The following is a 12,693-nucleotide window of genomic DNA, read 5'->3' on the forward strand; positions in this document are numbered from 1 at the left end:
TGTGCCTTCTACCTTCGCTGGCAACGCATTCCAGGTACCCACTACCCTCCGCATAAAGAACTTTCCATGCATTATTTCCCGAAACATTTAACCAGTAACTTTGAAATCCTGACCCCTAGTAATTGAGTTCGCCATGCTGAGAAAATGCTTCTTGTTATCCACCCTTTCCCTACTTTTCCTGAGTGTGTTGACCTGAATCAGTTATTCCCTCGACGTTCCGCTTTCTAGTGAAAACAATCCTAAGCTCGCACACGCTTTGGAACGAGAGAGACTCACGATTGGCGCGTTGCCTCCCAGGTGCCAGGGTGTGTGACGTCTCTGATCGTGTTTTCGAGATTCTTGAGGGTAACGGGGAGAATCTCCAAGTCTTAGCCCACATAAGCACCAACGACAGAGGGAGGGAGGAAGGTTGGAATCAATGAGAGAAGTTCAGGGATCCAGGATGGAAACTTGGAGTTGGAACAAACAGAGCTTTTGTCTCTGACTTGTTGCCTGTGCGATGTGCTCGTGAAGTGAGGAAGATGGAGAGATTGGAGCTGAACATGTGGCTGCAGAGATGGTGCGCTGGGGTTGGATTCTTGGATAATTGGATGTCTTTCTGGGGAAGATGGGACCTTTACAAATAAGATTGTTTTCATCTGAACTGGAGATAAACCAATATGCTGTGTGGGAATTTTGCTAACACTCTTAGGGGGTTGTGGGGCGTTACAACTAATACAGCAGTGGGATGGTCACCTGAATTGTGGTTCCAGTGTGCAGGAGGTTCAAGGTAGTGCGGTTAGGGTGACGTTTACAACGTCGCGAGAGGGCACCAGCAATCAGGATTTTGGTTTGAAGTATGTGTACATCAGTGCAAGGAGCATCGGGAATAAAGTGGGTGAACTTGCAGCATGTGTTGGTACCTGGGATTTTGATATTGTGGCCATTTCAGAAACATGGTTAGAAGAGGGACAGGATTGTTTGTTGCAGATTCCAGGATTTAACAAGTACAGAGAAGATGGTACTGGAGGGATGCGGGGGAGGCAGCAGGTATGTGACATTGCTAATCAAGGGTAGTATTAAAGCAGCTGAGAGAACGTTTGAGGACTAACACACTGAGGTAATTTGGGCTGTGGTTACAAACAGGAAAGGATAGGTCACACTGTTGGGAGTTTTCCTTCGGGCTCCAAATTGCTCCAGGGATGTCGAGGAATGCAATCGTTCAAATTGTTTGGATGTGTCAACGTTATAAAATCTGTACAGGAGGGTTTTCTGACACAGTATGTGACAGACCAACATGAGGAAATGCCATATTAGAATTGGTACTGGGGAATGCACCCGGACAGGTGTTAGATTTGGAGTTGTGTCAGCATTTTAGCGATAGTGAACACAATTGGATTATGTTTACTATAGCAATGGGCAGGAGCAGGTGTACACGGCAGGGAAAGAGGTATAACTGTGAGAAAGGCAATGATGATATCACTAGGCAAGACTTAGGATACATAGGATGAGGAATGAAATTGCAGGAGATGGATACACTTTTTGAAAGCTGGAGCTTATTCAAGGAACACCTACAGAGTATCCTTGATACGTGTACACCTATCAGGCATTTAGGCAGATTTTGATAGGGAGACATGATTTATCAAAGAAGTTGAAGTTCTTGTCAAGAGGAAGAAGAAGGCTTCTGTGTGGATGAGACGTAAACGTGTGAGATAAATCACTTTGGAAGAATCAGCAGGAATGCAGAGTCCTGGGTTATTGGAAAAACAGTTAGCAGTATGGATGAACAGATAGTGCATAAATCCCTGAAAGTTGCCACCGAGGTTGATAGGGTTGTTAAGGCGGCATATGGTGTGATGCCGGTTATTTGGAGGGGGATTGACTTTCGGAGCCACAAGGTCATGCTTTAGCTCTACAAGACACCTGGAGTATTGCATAAAGTTCTACGTTTGGGAGAAGATTTGTAGCTTGGGTGCTAGTTGTTGTGGTTCTGTTCGCCGAGCTGGAAATGTTTGTTGCAAACGTTTCGTCCCCTGTCTAGGTGACATCCTCAGTGCTTGGGAGCCTCCTGTGAAGCGCTTCTGTGCTGTTTCCTCCGGCATTGACAGTGGCCTGTCCCTGCCGCTTCCGGTTGTCAGTTTCAGCTGTCCGCTGTAGTGGCCGGTATATTGGGTCCAGGTCGATGTGTTTGTTTATTGAGTTTGAGGATGAGTGCCATGCTTCGAGGAAGTCGCTGTCTGTTCTTTGTTTGGCTTGCCCTATAATGGTAGTGTTGTCCCCGTCGAATTCATGTTGCTTGTCGTCTGCGTGTGTGGCTACTAAGGATAGCTGGTCGTGTCGTTTCGTGGCTAGTTGATGTTCATGGATACGGATCGTTAGCTGTCTTCCTGTTTGTCCTATATAGTGTTTTGTGCAGTCCTTGCATGGGATATTGTACACTACATTAGTTTTGCTCATGCTGGGTATCGGGTCCTTCGTTCTGGTGAGTTGTTGTCTGAGTGTGGCTGTTGGTGTGTGTGCTGTTATAAGTCCTAGTGGTCGCAGTAGTCTGGCTGTCAGTTCTGAAATGCTCCTGATGTATGGCAGTGTGGCTAGTCCATTGGGCTGCGGCATGTCCTCGTTCCGATTTCTTTCTCTTAGGCATCTGTTGATGAAATTGCGCGGGTATCGGTTTTTGGCGAATACCTTGTATAGGTGTTCCTCTTTTTTTTTTCTTTTTTCTTTTTCTTCTGCTCACCACATTATCGGAGGAATGTTGACGTTTCTGTGAGGGGTTCAGAGTAGATTTGCTAGGATATTTCCTGATATGGAAGCAAGGTCTTAATGGAAAGGCTGCATCGTTGGAGAGAAGAAGGTTAGAGATGGATTAATCGAGACATATAAGGTAATCGCAGGGTTACATAGGGTTGACAGTATGAACATTTTTCCTCAGATTGTGAAGGCTAACACGAGGAGATATATCTTTAAACTGAGGGGTGATATATTTACGACAGGTATTAAAGGTAGCTTCTTTACTCAGAGAATAATAGGGGCGTGAAAAGTCCTGCCAGCAACAGTAGTAGACTTGCCACGTTAAGGGCAACTAATTGGCTATTGGATGTCCATGTGGATAATAATGGAATGGTATAGGTTACATTTGCATCAGATCAACTTCACAAGACGGCACACCATCGAAGGCTGAAGGGACTGACCTACGCTGTAACGTTCTGTGTTCTATTTTCTTTGTAAAATGTTCGGATCACGCTGAGGCAACAAACAGCCTCCAAAGAAAATGAGCGGGTAGGTGATGCTGCCAATCGGACAGTCTTACACCTCAAACTTCTGGTCCCGTTGGGTTCACAGCAAAATCTCGTTATGCACAATATAAAGAGGGGTATGCCGGACTTGGGTAATGTACACAAATCACAGCGGAACTCCCCGGCTGAAGAGAACGAACTAAGGACTCAATGGCGTGCTCCTTCGATACTCAAAATAGCGGGTGAGCCCTGCCGGATAAGTTTGTGCTCCTTCTTGGCTGCTGCCTGTTTTCCTTGATTATGTGCAATATGGTACACAGTTGCGCAACGGGGGAACAGTTAGTACTCTACTACAAACTTGGTGGCACCCAGACTTTCTAAAAGTAGCTGAGAAAAGATCTGAAGCTTTTTAAAGTTGTTTTAAAAGCGGTGATGTAAGAGGAATGTCCTGCATTTATTAAACCATTTCGTTGATTGGTGCATTTTTTACTGATCTCCAACGTGTTTTTGAGAATGAGTTTGTATACGTTTTTTTGAATATTGTCTAATAATAGGTCATGTATTTAGTAGATGAATCAAAACTATCCGAGCGACTGATACTGCTGCCACAACAGTGGTGGATAAGAGGGAAATATCTGCATCAGTTCACCAAAACTCTTCAAAGTTTACATTCACAGGTACAAAGAGCCTTAAAAATCGGACCAGAGCAAATTGGTGCCTCGGTGGAAATGCCCTTGCCTCGTTTTGCCGGTCACCTGCATAGCATTCAAGGCCAACGGGAGTGCCAAATGTATACATGAGATGCAATGCAAAAGAGGGCCACCCACGGAAGGAAACCGGAAGACCATCTCAGAGAAACGTGTTCAGCCTCCGTCCAAGAATGGCTTAGCCTGATTGGTCTGTCTTTCACTACACCCTTCCTTTTCTTTCAATAGCTATGTTTTATTTGGTCACAATGGATAGCCTGATAATCTTCGCAAATGGGCTTTAAAATTTAATGTTTTTCTTTATACACAGAAGTTCAACTACTCTTGCTGCTGCGTCTGCACCTGTATCTCCATCCATACTGAACTCTCAAAAGCGAATCCCTATGGACTTTCAGCGATTTGCAAATTTCGTTTTCCCTGCCTTTGGAAATGCTCAACTGGAAATTGAAGTAACCCTGCTCGTAACCGTGCTTGGTTCAGTTCACTGTTGTGACCCACGACTCCAGCAAATTTGCAGATTCTTAGGTTTTCCCTTCCTGATGAAACCCGTGTTGATGATGCTCAGTCTCCGGAACCTTCTGCCCATTTCCTGACTGAATCCGAGGACTAACTCTGATCTCCACCCCCACCCCCGACAATCGCCCTGCGTCAGGATACATACTCCCTTTTGCTGACATCTCTAAACTGTTATTTCTTTTTAAAAATGGAGGGATTGCGGAAGCGTATTTGACCAGATTCAACACAAAGTATCTGTGGAAGCCATTTTGTCAAAAGCAATCTTTTCAGAAAGACGCAAACTGCTAACCCACTAAACTGCTGTATTGGATCTGATAGCATGACTTTGCAGCTGCAAAAAATCACAGTTCCTCTGGCCCCTTAGCCACAATTCTACTCCATAGATGATGTATTGTTTATATAGATACTTATCTGTTTCTGTCTAGTTAAATCTATATTACGAGGTAACATTCAATCGTAGTGACCTTGAGAAATGTTAGTCCGTGCAATGCATGTAGGAGCTGTATGAACTGACTGTTTCCCATGCCACTGCCTCTTGGCATAGTCAATAATGGGCAGTAAGCTTGTGATAAAATATATAGGGTGTAACACGCTGTACTTCTTTGGACTACCTCAGATTTCTGTGAAGGAAGTTGCACTTCCCCATGGCCATGATTAAGAATCCATGATTGCTCACATTCTCGACTCCTGACTTTTGTTCTAAAAAATGCGGCATGAGATATAGTGCCTAACAAGGAGAAAGAGCTTGTGAGAGGAATAAAAGGACCAAGCCCGGTGGTGGAGTGCCCAACATCCGTATCCTCACCACGTACCCCCGCCTTGTAGTGAGGATCCTGGCACAAGCTAGAGATGGTGGGGACAATCCGCGTGGAATTTCGGACGTAGCCTCATTCCACCAACAATGTAAAGAGCTAGCGAGTTGTCAGTCAAGGTTATATTATTAGCGAAGGGTAATTCTCAATTTAAACTTACTGTCAGTGTTGTTTCCCTTTTACAGAACTTAAAACCGTGGCCCTGATGCCATCTCCCTTCTGTGTCGACCTGGTGAAAATAGAATCTGTAAGCACTTGGTGGGCAGGGGAGTTGGCTCACAACACAGACGCATGCAGATGCAGACATATATAAACACAGAGGCACACGTGCAAACATAGACACATAGACTCTCACATGCATGCATACAAAGACACATACGAACACAGAATCACACACACACACATACACACACGGACACCCACACACCACAACAAACACACACACCGACGTACTCCTACGCACTACACACGGGCACGCACATAAACACACACACACAAACACACACACACACACACACACACAAGAGCTTGGCGTGGAGAGGATTGCCGTTGTACTGACGCCCACTGAGTGGAACATGTTCATGTGGAGAAAGGTGTGTGCTGCCTCTGCAATGTCGAAATGATGCGTCTTGGGCTGTATTGCTGACACATAGTGTACATATTACAGAGCATTCCCATTGCAATTATAGTTAAGTTACTCTGAGTGAGCCATTTTGTGTTTAGATAAGATTAACTTTATTGCATTTTCTGTAAATTGAAATGTTTAGTGACGTACCCTTACAAAATTCCTACTTGTAAGAATGTATTGAAAAGTTCTAAAATGCACCAGCCGATTGTGGTGTTGGATCATTTTAAACGAAAAAGGTGCAGACAGACGGAGAGGGAGGGATTTGACCCCTGCATCAATGATTCACCCCCAAACAAAAGTTTTCCCATTGCACAGAGATGCAGAGACAGAGATGCAGAGACAGAGATGCAAACATGCATGAACAAACTGGTGCAGGAACAGACATAACATGTACAGATAGGTACACCCAACGGGACACATTGGGATATACATAGAAGCACAGAAATACACAAACACGGAAGAAATGCGCAGATACATACGTCAACACACAAACATAAATGGAATTAAAGGGTTTAACGGAGGGTTGGAAACAGACCTATCGGCCCATACAGTCCATGCTGACTATAATCTGAAGATAAGTCTGTCTCATTTGCCTGCTTCTGGCCCATAGTATTCCAAATTTTCTCTTATTCCTGCATTTAAAAAACGATTTTTTAAGCGTTGTAACTTTACCTGCGTCCAGAACCTCCTCAGGAAATTCATTCCATACATGGACCGCATGCTGCATTTAAAAAATGCACCTGATTCTTCCTGATTAGGTGTATCGAAGAACTCTATGAGGAGCTAAGAAAGAGATTGCTGGGCCATTTGCTGAGATATATTCACCATCCATAACCACAGGGGATGTGCTTGACGATATAAGTTGGCGAACATGGTTCCATTATTCAACAAACTGGAAAGGAAAAGCCAGGAAATAGTGGTCAGTGAGGGTGATACCGATGGTAGGCTCTTTTGTCAAGGGTATGGGTGGAGGGTTGCTTTCCGGACTGAGGACTTGTGATCAATGGTATACCGCATAGATCGTGCTGGATCCACTGGCTTTCGTCATTTATATAAATGTTTTCGATAAAATTGAGCATGTATGTTCAGTCGCTTTGCAGATGACACCGAAATTGGTAGAGTTGTTGGACAACGAAGACGGTTACTTCTGATTACAATGAGATCTTAAGTAGATGGGCAAATGAGCCAAGGATTGGTAGATGGAGTCGAATAGAGTTTCTGCAGTTTGGAAACGCAAATCAACGTAAGACCAATACACTTAATGGGAAGGACATGCGGAGTGTTGCTGAACAAAGACCTTGGCTTGCAGGTAACAGTTAGTTGAAAATAGAGTAGCATATGATAGAATAGTGAAGAAGGTGCTTGATATGTTTTCGTTTATTGGTCAGAAAATTGGGTACACGAGTTAGGAGGTCATCATGCAGCTTACAAGACTTGCTTAGACCTCTTTTAGGATACTGTGTGCAATTCTGTTCTCCCTGCTATAGGAGTGATGTAATGAAATTCGCAAGTGTTAAGAGAAGACTAACAAGGATGTCACCAGTGTTGGAAGATCGGAGTTATAGATAAAGGCTGTATATGCCGATGCTATTTTCCCTGGAGCATCAGAACGTGAAGGGTGACCTTACGGTTTCAGAAAATCATGTGTTGCTCGGATAGAATGAATAGCCAAGTCTTTACCTAGGGGTAGCGCAGTCCAAGACATGAGGGCATAGGTTTAAGCTGAGAGAGAATTGACTTTACAGGGATCGAAGGCGCAACATAGTCACATCGAAGTGGTGCATGTGCAAGGAGCTGACACAGGAAGTCACAGAAGCTGATGCGCTTACAACCTTTATAAGGCAACTTGATGCGTGGCACGGTGGCACAGTGGTTAGCACTGCTTCCTCACAGCGCCAGAGACCTGGGTTCAATTTCTGCCTTAAGCAACTGGCTGTGTGGAGTCTGCACATTCTCCCCGTGTCTGCGTGGATTTCCTCCGGGTGCTCAGGTTTCCTCCCACAGTCCAAAAATGTGCAGGTTAGATGAATTGGCAATGTTAAATTACCCGTAATGTGAGGTGAATGGGTAAATGTAGGGAAATGAATTTGGCTGGGTTGCTCTTAGGAAGGTCGATGAGGACTCCATGGACCGAAGGGCCTGTTTCCACGCAGGAAGTAATCCAACCTAATGATTGGGACAGTGTCAGAGGGATGTGGACAACTGATGTCAAATTAATTTAGGATAACTGGTCGACAGGGATGGTTGGACTGAAGGGACTATTTCCATGCTATACAGTTCTATGACTCTATCTGTCTTGTCAAGGATTCTCCTTTCATCTTAAAACTAGCCTCTTAGTCTTCAAATCACATACCCGAAGAACACACAACTGGTATTCAACAGAATCTATATTCTCCATTGTTTTATAGGTCATCTCTCAACCTGCGCTGCAGCAGGAAACGTTCCAGCCAATCCAGCCTCTCCTTATAACTCTAACACACCATTCCTGGTAAATCATATCTGAATCCTTCCCAAAATAAAAATAAACATCCTCAATATAACAGGGCGATCAATACTGCACATGGTACTCCGGGAGAGGCTTAATCAAGGTCCTATAAAACCTCAACATAACATCCCAACTCTTATACCCAAAGTTATGAACAACAAAACCAAGTGAGCCAAATACCTTCTTAACCGTTTTAAACGTTATTGCTATGATGGAGACTTGATTGAGTGAAGGGCAGTTTTTGGCAACTAAATATGCCAGGGTACTGATGCTTCAGACGTGTAGAGTGTGAGGTAAAAGTGGAGGAGGAGTTGATTTACATGTCAGAGAGGATATCACAGCTGTTCTGAAGACAAAAGACACTATGGAAGACTCGAGTGGTGATTAATATGGGCAGAGTTTGTTGGAATAAAGTTGGAGCTGTACGACAGGCCTCCCAAACGCGAGCGTGAGATAGAGGTGCAACTATATGAACAGATTATGGAAAGTTGTAGGAGAAACAGGGTAGTGGTGATAGGAGATTTTAACTTTCCCAACATTTACAGGGAATCATTGACTATTAAAAGTCTGGAATGGCGAAGAATTTGTAAGACCGTTTGGTTTTAAAAGTACTTATCGGTAGCGGGCAGTGGTGTTTTTTTTTTCTCTTTCACTCTCTCTTCACAGAAAGAGCGGGAGCACCAGGGGGAAGTGACGACGACCAGAGGGGCAGCCGGGAAGGAAAGCGGTGAGTATTTATACTCACCCTTCGAAGCCGTCGGTCATTTCCAGTGCGAGCAGCAGCGAAGATAAGACCGTTTGGTTTTAAAAGTACTTACCGGTAGCGGGCAGCGGTGTTTTTTTTCTCTTTCACTCTCTCTTCACAGAAAGAGCGGGAGCACCAGGGGGAAGTGACGACGACCAGAGGGGCAGCCGGGAAGGAAAGCGGTGAGTATTTATACTCACCCTTCGAAGCCGTCAGTCATTTCCAGTGCGAGCAGCAGCGAAGGTAAGACCGTTTGGTTTTAAAAGTACTGACCGGTAGCGGGCAGCGGTGTTTTTTTTCTCTTTCACTCTCTCTTCACAGAAAGAGCGGGAGCACCAGGGGGAAGTGACGACGACCAGAGGGGCAGCCGAGACGCGGAAGCAGTTAGTGTAAGCTTACCTGGGTAGGTTTTTTTCCCCCTTTAAAAGCGCGAAGGAGAGGAACCTGAGACACTACACGGGTAGTGCCTCCCACCCGCCCTCCTCCTCTAACCTAATAATAACATCTGTTGTGGTAAGTAGGTAAGTGCTGAATTTTGCTTGTTGTATTCTTTCGACCCAGTTTTTTTTTAAATAAAAGTTAGCTTTAGAGGGATGGCAGTGAAGGCAGTGCAATGTTCCTCCTGCAACATGTATGAGGTGAGGGATGCAGGAAGCGCGCCCATCTCCAGCTCCTCCAAGTCCGTGTTAGGGAACTGGAGCTGGAGTTGGATGAACTTCGGATCATTCGGGAGGCAGAGGGGGTCATAGATCAGAGTTATAGGGAAGTAGTAACTCCAAAGATGGCAGATAGATGGGTGACAGTGAGGGGGACTGGGAGGAAGCAGCCAGTGCAGGGACCCCCTGCGGCCGTTCCCCTCAAGAACAAGTATACCGTTTTGGATACTTGTGAGGGGGATGACTTACCAGGGGTAAGTAACGGGGCTCAGGTCTCTGGCACGGAGCCTGTCCCCGTTACTCAGAAGGGAAGGGTGAAGAAGAGCAGAGCAGTAGTAATTGGGGACTCGATAGTTCGGGGCACAGATAGGCGGTTTTGTGGGAACGAGAGAGACTCACGTTTGGTATGTTGCCTCCCAGGTGCAAGGGTACGTGATGTCTCTGATCGTGTTTTCCGGGTCCTGGAGGGGGAGGGGGAGCAGCCCGAAGTCGTGGTCCATATTGGCACCAACGACATAGGTAGGAGGAGTGCCGAGGATGTTAGACAGGCTTTCAGGGAGCTAGGTTGGAAGCTCAGAGTTAGAACGAACAGAGTTGTTGTCTCTGGTTTGTTACCCGTGCCACGTGATAGAGATTCGAGGAATAGGGAAAGAGAACACTTAAATGCGTGGCTACAGGGATGGTGCAGGAGGGAGGGATTCCGGTTTTTTATAACTGGGTTTCTTTCTGGGGACGGTGGGACCTCTATAAACAGGATGGGCTACACCTGAACCTGAGGGGCACCAGTATCCTTGGGGGGAGGTTTGCTAGTGCTCTTGGGGGGGGGGGGGTTAAACTAACTCTGCAGGGGCATGGGAACCCAGATTGTAGCTTCAGGGTGCAGGGCGTGGAGTGTAGGGAGGTTAGGAACATGGCATCAATTTCAAAGGAGGGTGCCTGTAAACAGGAAAGTGGCTTGAAGTGTGTATACTTCAATGCAAGAAGTATATGAAATAAGGTAGGTGAACTTGCAGCGTGGGTTGGTACCTGGGACTTCGATGTTGTGGCTATTACGGAGACATGGCTAGAACAGGGACAGGATTGGCTGTTGCAGGTTCCAGGATTTAAATGTTTTAGTAGGGTCAGAGGTGGGGGTAAAAGAGGGGGAGGTGTGGCATTGCTTGTCAAAGATAGTATTACAGTGGTGGAAAGGACGATGGATGAGGACTTGCCATCTGAGGTAGTTTGGGCTGAGGTTAGGAATAGGAAAGGTGAGGTCACCCTGTTAGGAGTCTTTTACAGGCCTCCTAATAGTCCTAGAATCATTGAAGAAAGGATAGGGAAGGTGATTCAGGAGATGAGTGACAGTAATAGGGTGGTTGTTATGGGGGACTTTAACTTTCCTGATATTGATTGGGAAAGCTATAGCTCAATTTCGTTAGATGGGTCAGTGTTTGTTCAATGTGTGCAGGAGAGTTTCCTGACACAATATGTAGACAGGCCAACAAGAGGTGAGGCCATACTGGATTTGGTTCTGGGTAACGAACCAGGCCAGGTGTTAGAATTAGAGGTAGGTGAGCACTTTGTGGATAGTGACCATAATTCGGTGATTTTTACACTCGTGATGGAGAGGGATAAGTGTGTACTACAGGGCAAGAGTTATAGCTGGGGTACGGGAAATTATGATGCGGTGAGGCATGACTTAGGATGTGTGGCTTGGATAAGTAGACTCCAAGGCAAGAGTGTAAATGATATGTGGAGCTTGTTCAAGGAGCAACTATTGAGTGTCCTTGATAATTATGTACCTGTCAGGCAGGGAGGAAAGGGTCGTGCGAGAGAGCCGTGGTTTAATAAGGAATTGGAATCCCTTGTTAAATGGAAGAGGGCGGCCTATCTCAAGATGAGACGTGAAGGTTCAATTGGGGCGATTGAGAGTTATAGGGTAGCCAGGAATCATCTGAAGAGAGAGCTAAGAGCAGCAAGGAGGGGACATGAAAGATCCTTAGTCGGTAGGATTAGGGAAAACCTTAAGGCTTTCTATAGGTATGTTAGGAATAAAAGAATGACTAGGGTAGGAATAGGTCCAGTCAAGGATAGTAGTGGGAAGTTGCGTGTGGAGGCGGAAGAGATTGGGGAGACACTGAATGAATACTTTTCTTCAGTATTTACTCAGGAACAGGGCATTGTCGTCGATGTGAATACTGAGTCACAAATAAGTAGAATGGATGGCTTTGAGGTATGTAGAGAAGAGGTGTTGGAAATCCTGGAAAAGGTGTAAATAGATAAGTCCCCTGGGCCTGATGGCATTTATCCTAGGATTCTCTGGGAAGCAAGGGAGGAGATTGCAGAGCCATTGGCCTTGATTTTTATGTCCTCTTTGTCTACAGGAGTAGTGCCAGAAGACTGGAGGATAGCAAATGTGGTTCCCTTGTTCAAAAAGGGGAGTAGGGATAACCCTAGTAACTATAGGCCGGTGAGTCTCACTTCTGTTGTGGGCAAAGTCTTAGAGAGAATTGTAAGGGATAGGATTTATGCACATCTGGATAGGAATAATGTGATCAAGGATAGTCAGCATGGTTTTGTGAAGGGCAGGTCGTGCCTCACAAACCTTATTGATTTCTTTGGAAAGGTGATGAAGGAGGTTGATGAGGGGAAAGCGGTAGATGTGGTATATATGGATTTTAGTAAGGCGTTTGATAAGGTTCCCCATGGTAGGCTACTGCAGAAAATACGGAGATATGGCATTGAGGGTGAGTTGGAGGTTTGGATTAGGAATTGGCTGGATGGAAGAAGACAGAGGGTAGTAGTTGATGGCAAAGTTTCTTCATGGAGTGCCGTCACTAGCGGTGTTCCGCAAGGATCTGTTTTGGGACCATTGCTGTTTGTCATTTTTATAAATGACCTGGAAGAGGGGTTAGAAGGTTGGGTGAGCAAGTTTGCGGATGATACG

The sequence above is a fragment of the Chiloscyllium plagiosum genome, unplaced genomic scaffold, assembly GCF_037043375.1.
Source record: "Chiloscyllium plagiosum isolate Xiang-an unplaced genomic scaffold, Cpla_swu_hap1 HiC_scaffold_39, whole genome shotgun sequence".
Classification (NCBI taxonomy): domain Eukaryota; kingdom Metazoa; phylum Chordata; class Chondrichthyes; order Orectolobiformes; family Hemiscylliidae; genus Chiloscyllium; species Chiloscyllium plagiosum.